This window comes from Octodon degus, unplaced genomic scaffold, assembly GCF_000260255.1.
Source record: "Octodon degus isolate 3935 unplaced genomic scaffold, OctDeg1.0 scaffold00111, whole genome shotgun sequence".
Classification (NCBI taxonomy): Eukaryota; Metazoa; Chordata; class Mammalia; order Rodentia; family Octodontidae; genus Octodon; species Octodon degus.
In genome coordinates this window covers 2,518,445-2,526,066 of record NW_004524687.1, presented here as the reverse complement: position 1 = coordinate 2,526,066, position 7,622 = coordinate 2,518,445, and the positions used below count along the sequence as shown (strand labels likewise).

The 7,622-nt window shown below is 35.6% G+C and overlaps 1 protein-coding gene across 1 annotated transcript in view; it reads left to right on the top strand.

The window, feature by feature from the left end:
- The window catches only part of Ift88 (intraflagellar transport 88), a 125,239-nt gene that overhangs the window by 40,353 nt on the left and 77,264 nt on the right, over positions 1-7,622 (top strand). The gene's annotated exons all lie outside the window — the stretch shown is intronic.

Genomic DNA, 7,622 nt, shown 5'->3' with positions numbered 1-7,622 from the left:
ATAGTTATGATTTTATAAAATGATTACATTTTCATTATTTCTTGTAAACCTTGTTACATTCTTTTTTTTAATGGGAAATGGAAATTAGGGCCTCATGCTTGCCACACAGGCACTGTATTGCTAACCTACATTCCAAGTCCCACTCTGTTTCTTGAAAAGAGCTATCATTTAACCATTTCTGTACTGTGTTGAATTCTCTTTTTTCCTTCACAATAGTTCCAGTCCTTATGCTGATCCCAATTATTCTGTTATTCATATCATTTCTCTGTAATTTTTCCCTTTGTATAATTTATTTCAAAATTAATGTCTAATGTACTTTTGTCCTGCTTCCCAATTAAATACAAATCCCAAAGAAGAAATTGTGTTTACTTTTTCTTTCCTTTAATGTATAACAGTCTACTTCTGATGCCACATTAAGAACAAATGTTTGAACTCTAGGTATCAGTGATGTCCAACAACTGAATTTTAACAATGACTACCCAGACTCAGAGTGTAAGGGCTCAATACCACAAGGCTGCCTTTTCACTCCCACTGTAGATGTCACTGAAAGCACTAATCTCCCCTACTTCTGTCTGACTGACTATGAATCTCTGCTTCTTACCATCTTCTCCTTCAACAATTTGCTATGAGAATTCACAAAACTCAGGAAAACACTTTATGTTTACCACTTTGTAAAGCCTAAGTATGTAGGAAGGGGCATGGCATTCCCATGCCCTCTGCAGGTTTACTACCTTTTTAGTACACTTGTAGATTCACTAACCTGAAAGATCTCCTAACTGAGGTTCCATTGGGTAGGCATAACTGATGATAGTATTAGGCTTTGGTGCTAAAGCTCAATTTTTAGTCCTTGTTCACTCCCTGGTTTTTGGAGAATGATTCCTAAAATTTCAGTCCTCTAATCATTTGATTGTTTCCATTGATACCCAACCCCATTCAGAGCTTTCCAACAAGTAGTTATCTCAGGGGCTGGGGAGATAGCTCAGTAGAATAAGCACCTGCCTGACAAGCACATGGTCCTGGCAAGCCAAGGTCCTGAGTTCAATCCCTGGTACTGCAAAAAAAAAAAAAAAAAAAGTAGTTATTTCAGTAGCTTAAATTCAGGTATAGTAAGAAAGGGAGATTATGAATAACAACATAATGTCCAAAGGTTTTATAATGTCTTTGCTAGGAGCCAGGAAATTATAAACATGCTTAAGATTTGAAGGAAAAAAAGCCTCAAAGAATGAAGTAGAAAATTTCATCAAAGAAGCAAAAGATCCCCCCCCAAAAAAAAAATCAAATGAAAACTTTAGAGCTGAAAAATAGCCAGGGAGATAGCTCAGCGGCATAAGTGCCTGCCTGGCAAGCGCCTTATCCTGAGTTCGATCTCTAGTACTTAAAAAAATAAATAAATAAAAAGTAGAAAAGAAATGAGGAAATACAATGATTGAAATTAAAAGCTCATTGAATGGGCTCAGTGGTAGAATGAAGGGAATCAGAAAGTTTCAGTAGTTGGAAGATGGAAAACCAAAATTCCCCAATCTAAACAATATGGATAGAATAAGCACTTGCCTGGCAAGTACAGGGTCCTGAGTTTAATCTCTGGTACCACAAAAAAAAAAAAAAAAAAAAAGGAGATTATGGTCCAGAACCCAAAATGAACAGAGCCCCAGGGACCCATGGGATTCTGACATAAGATCTAGCATTTGTGTCATCAAAATCCAGGAGAGAAGAAAGAGGGGTGAACTAAAGAATTAATAACTACATTTGTCAAGAAAAGTAAGTCTACAATTCAAGAAATTTGGTGAATCCAATACAATAAACCTAATAAACTCAATGTCAGGATACACATACCATGTTTTTAAGACTCCTGAACATTAAAGACACATAAAATATTAAGATGGGTGCAGTGACTTGCCTCTGGAGAACCAGTCGTTTGGAAAGCTGATGCAGGATGATTCCTTGAGTTTTAAGAGTTCAAGACCAGTAGTCCTTTCATGATTCCCACTCTTTTTTTAAATTGTTGTTCCTTGGCCACACCTTGATAAATAGTCCCTTCATTTAAAGTCTCTTTATTTAAAAAAAAAAAAATCTTCAAAGAAAACATGGAAAAATACTGGGAAAAGTTAATAAAATAGAAACTTCTGATATTGAAAACGGAAACAATGATAAATATAAATGAAATAGACCTGGTTCTTTGAAAAGAACAATAGGATCAATGAACTTCTAGCAAGAATGACAAATTGAAAAGAGAAAAGATAAAACAGTACCAGGAATAAAACAGACTTAACACTGCAGATTCTAAATGTATCAAAAGGGTAACAAAAAATACTACAAACAGCTCCTCACATATAAATTTGACAAGTTAGTTGAACTGAATCACTTCTTTGAAAAACATTTTTACAACTTATCTAACATGAAACAATTCTTTTAAATAGCTATATACTTTCTGAGGAAATTGAATGCATAATGTTAACCTCCAGAAAAAGAAACTTCCAGGCTCAGATGGTCTTAGAATTCTAGCAGACCTTTAAAGAAGAATTAATATCTGCAGAGCAAGCACACAAGAAAAACCTACCTACTTTTTACTTTATAGAAAAGACTGAAATTCAGAAAGTAGAAGTAGTGTATCTCTGTATATAGGTCAAAACTCAACCATTACCAAAAAATGAAATATAATGCTTAAAATGATTACCTCAAAGCCTGGCACATTAAAAAACAATCAATATATGATAGCTATCATATCCCAATTATTGTCAGCAGCTACCAGAAAATGATATATAGGAAGACAACTCTAATTTGTCTCTAGAAGACATCAAATGTTAAAAAATACTCCTTGTTGTCTACTCAAATATTTAATTGTGACAACTTTAAATCCTTTAAAAGCCTAACTAGCATTCCATTGCCATTCTCATTTTTCATATCTTTGCCAACCAGGAGAGAGATGCCTTCCTATCCACACTCTCCAATAGTACAATTTAAATCCAGACAGCAAGCCTGATTGGGCACTGTTAACTGACACTACAGGGCTGCGATGAGCTTTGGTGACTAACCTTCAAGACACAGAAACAGCTATGGCCTCCATAGAGTTGTCAGTTACTCTTGTTACCATCTGACTCATCTCAAATAGACTCTCTGACACAGAAATGATAACCAAGTATGTGGCCCTGGATAGCTGGTAATATGTCCCTACAAGAACTTAACTTGCAATAGTATGAGATTTAGAGTGACACTGTTCACCAATCCAATGCACAGTGCTCGAGGACAGACTGTGTATTGGACACTTGTGTGTCAGGAGGTTACCTGTACCCTTGTGGCTTGGCAAATAAAACAGTGAAAATAAAAAGAATATCAGTTCTACATAATTGTAAAGTTAGTTTATCCTGATACCAAAATCAGACAAAGGGAATACCAAAAAGACAATAGAACAATATTATATGAATGTGAAAATTTCAAAAAGAAATAATATAAACAAGATATAAAAATAATTACATGCTATGGTCAAGTAGGATGTATCCTAGGAATCCAAGATTAGTTTAAGGTTTGAAAATTAATATAAGATATTAGGATGGAGGACAAAACCTACATGATATGGAACTTTTTATCTCAATAGAAAACCTAATTTTTTATGAAATTCAAAAAGGAGTTCCTTATTCTGATAAAGTCCATTTATAAAAACACGTATCTAATATTTAATGATGAGAAATGAAAACTTCAGGAGCAAAATAAGGCTATCCATTTTCACCAATTCTATTCAACACAGAGGAAACAATATGTAAAATTCAGTAATATAGTATAGAAGTAGTCTATATGCTACCAGTGAACTGTCCCCCCAAATTAACAGTTAATTTTCTTTTTTCTTTTTTCTTTTTGCAGAACCGGGCATTGAACTCAGGCCCTTGCACTTGCCAAGCAAGTGCTTGTTCTACTGAGCCAGCTCTCCCTAACAATTAATTTTCAATAGCATAAACATTTTTGAAATAAGTTAACAAAAGAAATGCAAAATCTGACACTGAAAACCATAAAATGTTGAAAGAAGTTAAGCTAAATGACATTTGTATAGATGGATATGCACTTAATAAGATAACAGTGCTCAACAAGTTGATTTGTAGATTGAATGCAGTCCTTATCAAAATCCCAGTACCTTTTTTGTAGAAAGTGCCAAGTTGATTTTCAAATCCATTCAGAGACATAAAAGACCTAGAATAGCCCAAACAGTGGTTTAAAAAAAAAAAAGAGTAAAATTGTAGAATTCAAACTACAAAGTTGCTCCCATCTATACAGTGTGGTACTAGCATAAAGATAGTATCAGGCATACAGGTAGCATATCAATGAGTAGAGTAGGATTGACAGTCCAGAAACAAACCCATACAATTATAGTAATAAGGTGGCAAGACAGTCTTTATGGGGAAAAGATCATTTTAGCATGTTCCAAGAAACTGGAAGTCTTCATGCAAAGGAATGAAGTTGGACTTCTCGCTCACACCGTACCAAAATAGTGCCTTAAAATGGACCCTATATCTAAACAATTAAAATTATAGTTTTCTTATAAAAATACGTGGAAGCAGATATTGCTGATCTTAAATTAGGCAACAGCTTCTTAAATATGAAGCTAAAGCCATGTGTGGTGTTACATGCCTATAATCTTAGCACTCAGGAGGGTGAGGCAGGAAGATCACTGAGTTTGAGGTCAGCTGAGGCTACATAGTGAGTTCAAGGCCAGCCTGTACTACATAGTGAGACTCTGTCTAAGAAAACCAAAGGGGAGGGGGAAGGGAGGAAGGGGGGGGAGAGAGAGAGAGAGAGAGAGAGAGGAAGAAGAGAGGAAAGGAAGGAAGAAAGAACCCAAAGCACAAGTGATGAAATAAAAATGGGTAAATTGTCTATCATCAGAATTAAAAGTATGTTCTTCAAAGGGTCTATGAAGAATTAAACTACAGTCCAATGAGGAGAAGATATCTGCAAATCATGTACTTAAAAGGATTTATCAATTATATAAATAATTATTTTAATAAAAGGACCAATTACCCAGCTTAAAATGTATAAAGGATTTGAATAGGAATTTCTTTAACATAGACATAAATGTGCAGTATGCACATGAATATGCATTCAGTGTCAAGACGCTTTTAGAGAAATGCAACTCAGAACCACAGTGAGATACCAAGTCACACCTGCTAGTGTGGCTATAGTAAAAAAGACGCATAACGCATGATGGTGAGAACATGAAGAAATTAAAATCCCTCTATTTGCCTATAGTAAAGAATATAAAATGGAAGACAATTTGAAGTTCCTCCAAAGGTTATAAGACCCTGTGGAGCAACAACATCACTCTTAAGTAGGCACCCTGGAAAAAGTCAATACGATTTGCAGTGATCATACTAGCATTCGCAATATCCCAAACTGGAAATAATCCAAATATCCAACAGTTCATAAATGTAATGTGTGATCAAAATATATGGTAAGACTATAAATTGAATAAATTACAGAAAAAAAACCACATTGCTATTAATCTCCCTCAAAATATCACCCCAGCTTCAGTCATATTTCTCTCACTTGCCACTTTCAGAGGCAGCTCTGGCGGCCCCCTTTCATGTCTTTATGAAATCTGATAGAAAGTACAGATTCTGCTGCTGCTGAGTGACTCCCAGCAAGAAGGAAGGCTCATCAAAACATTATGATGTGTCCTCATTCATGTTACTCACCAAGTTGGAACCATGTGGCCTCTGACTCTTCCCCAAAGTCAGAATGACTGCGACTTTAAATCAGTTCAAGTCGTCAAAGTAGGCACACTAAAGGAACTAACTAAAAGGCACTCATGAAAGAACTTTCAGAATTGCTTCAAAAAATGGCAAGAGGAATGGAGCAACTATGTTAGAAGCTAGAGGGAGTATTTTTAAGGGATTAATGATGAAGTCTTTTGCTGCAGTATATCTTATTCAAATATTCACTGTATTTTTTATCATATATACATAATGATGGTCTGTCTGTACAGTGGACTATTACTCAGCTGTAAAATGGAGATAGGTACTGATACATACTGCTATACAGGTGAGCACTGAAAATATAAACCAATCACAATAAAGCCATATATTCTACTAAGATAGGTGTACATGTGATGAATCTATAGAGACAGAAAGTAGATTAGCAGTAGGTAGGCACAAAGGTGTCTGATAATTGATACTGGGTTTCTTTTTCAGAGTCAAGAAAATGTTCTGAAAGTGATTATAGTGATGTTTGCACAAATCTGTGCATACACTTAAATCATTGAATTATTGATTTTTATGTGGGTAAATTGTATGATATGTGGATTATAGCTTTATGAAATTATTTTTTTAAATAACAAGGGCTCTCCTGATAGCTCAGCAGACTAAAGAGCCTGCTTAGGCAGAGCACAGCAGCCAGAGTACTATCCCTGGTGCGTAGTGCCAGTCCTGCCTGTGGAAGTACTGGCGCATGCCTGTAATCCCAGCGATTGGGAGGCTAAAAACAGGAGCGTCACTATGAGTCTGATCTACGTAGTGAGACCCTGCAGAACCTGTCCTAAATACAGGGGGGAAAAAAGGAATCTATATTCTCCTTCTCTGAGTACTGAGAACTGAACTCAGGGCATTCCTGCTGAGCTACATCCTCAGCTACCCTCCTCTATTAAAAGTTTTTGTTTTTATTTTAAGACAGGGTCTTGCTAAGTCACTAAGTTGCCTAGGCTGGGTTCAAACTTGGGATCCTCCTTCCTCAACCTCCCAGAGTGGTTGGATTATGGGAATGTACCACCATGTCCAGCTGGGATATATGTATTTTAAATTATAAACTTATTACCCAGTAGAATTTATTCCACAGTTGCATTCTTTGACAGTGGCTCATTGTTGGACAGTCCTCTCTGATTCTACTTTTTTTCTGAAAGTTTTATGATGAATGGATTTTGAATTTTTCTGAGTTTTTTTTTTTTTTTTTCGCACTTGATAATAGCATGGAACATTGGTCAGCAACACGAAGGAGTGAACTATTAATAATACGAAAATCTGGAAAAATCTGAAGGGAACTGTGAAAAGCTATCCCTAAAGATTACACACAAAAAATCCCTAAAGATTAACATTTCCATTTATATAATTGTTTTAAAGTCATAAAATTAAAGAAATGGAGATCAGACTAGTAGCTGTCAGGAGAGGCTGTCAGGGAGAGGGTAGGAAGAAAACATGGGAGCATGAGAGCAATGGAAATGTGTGTCTTGCCACTATCAATGCTAGAATCCTGGTTGTGATGCTGCTGTGTAGATATGCCAGGTGTCACCATTGGAGGAGCTGAATGAGGAGCACATTGGATCCCTACTATTTTTTTTAATTTTGTAGGAAAAAAAGATAAAACAAAATTTCACATCAAAATAATAGAACAATAGTTAATATATTACATGCTACTATTGTTAAAGTAGTTGCTCAGTGTACAGAATATGGACATAAAAATTTCTCTAAATGATATTAGCTCAACCTTCCTTTGCAGTGAACTAGGAGACACTAATAGTATTACTGACTTCATTTTTCCCCTTTTCCTTTCCCCTTTCACCCATCCTAGTGCTTTTTCTTTTTGAACAATTTCTTCCCGTTTCCCATATCTGTTTTACATTTTGAAACTTGTGGGCCAGGGAGATA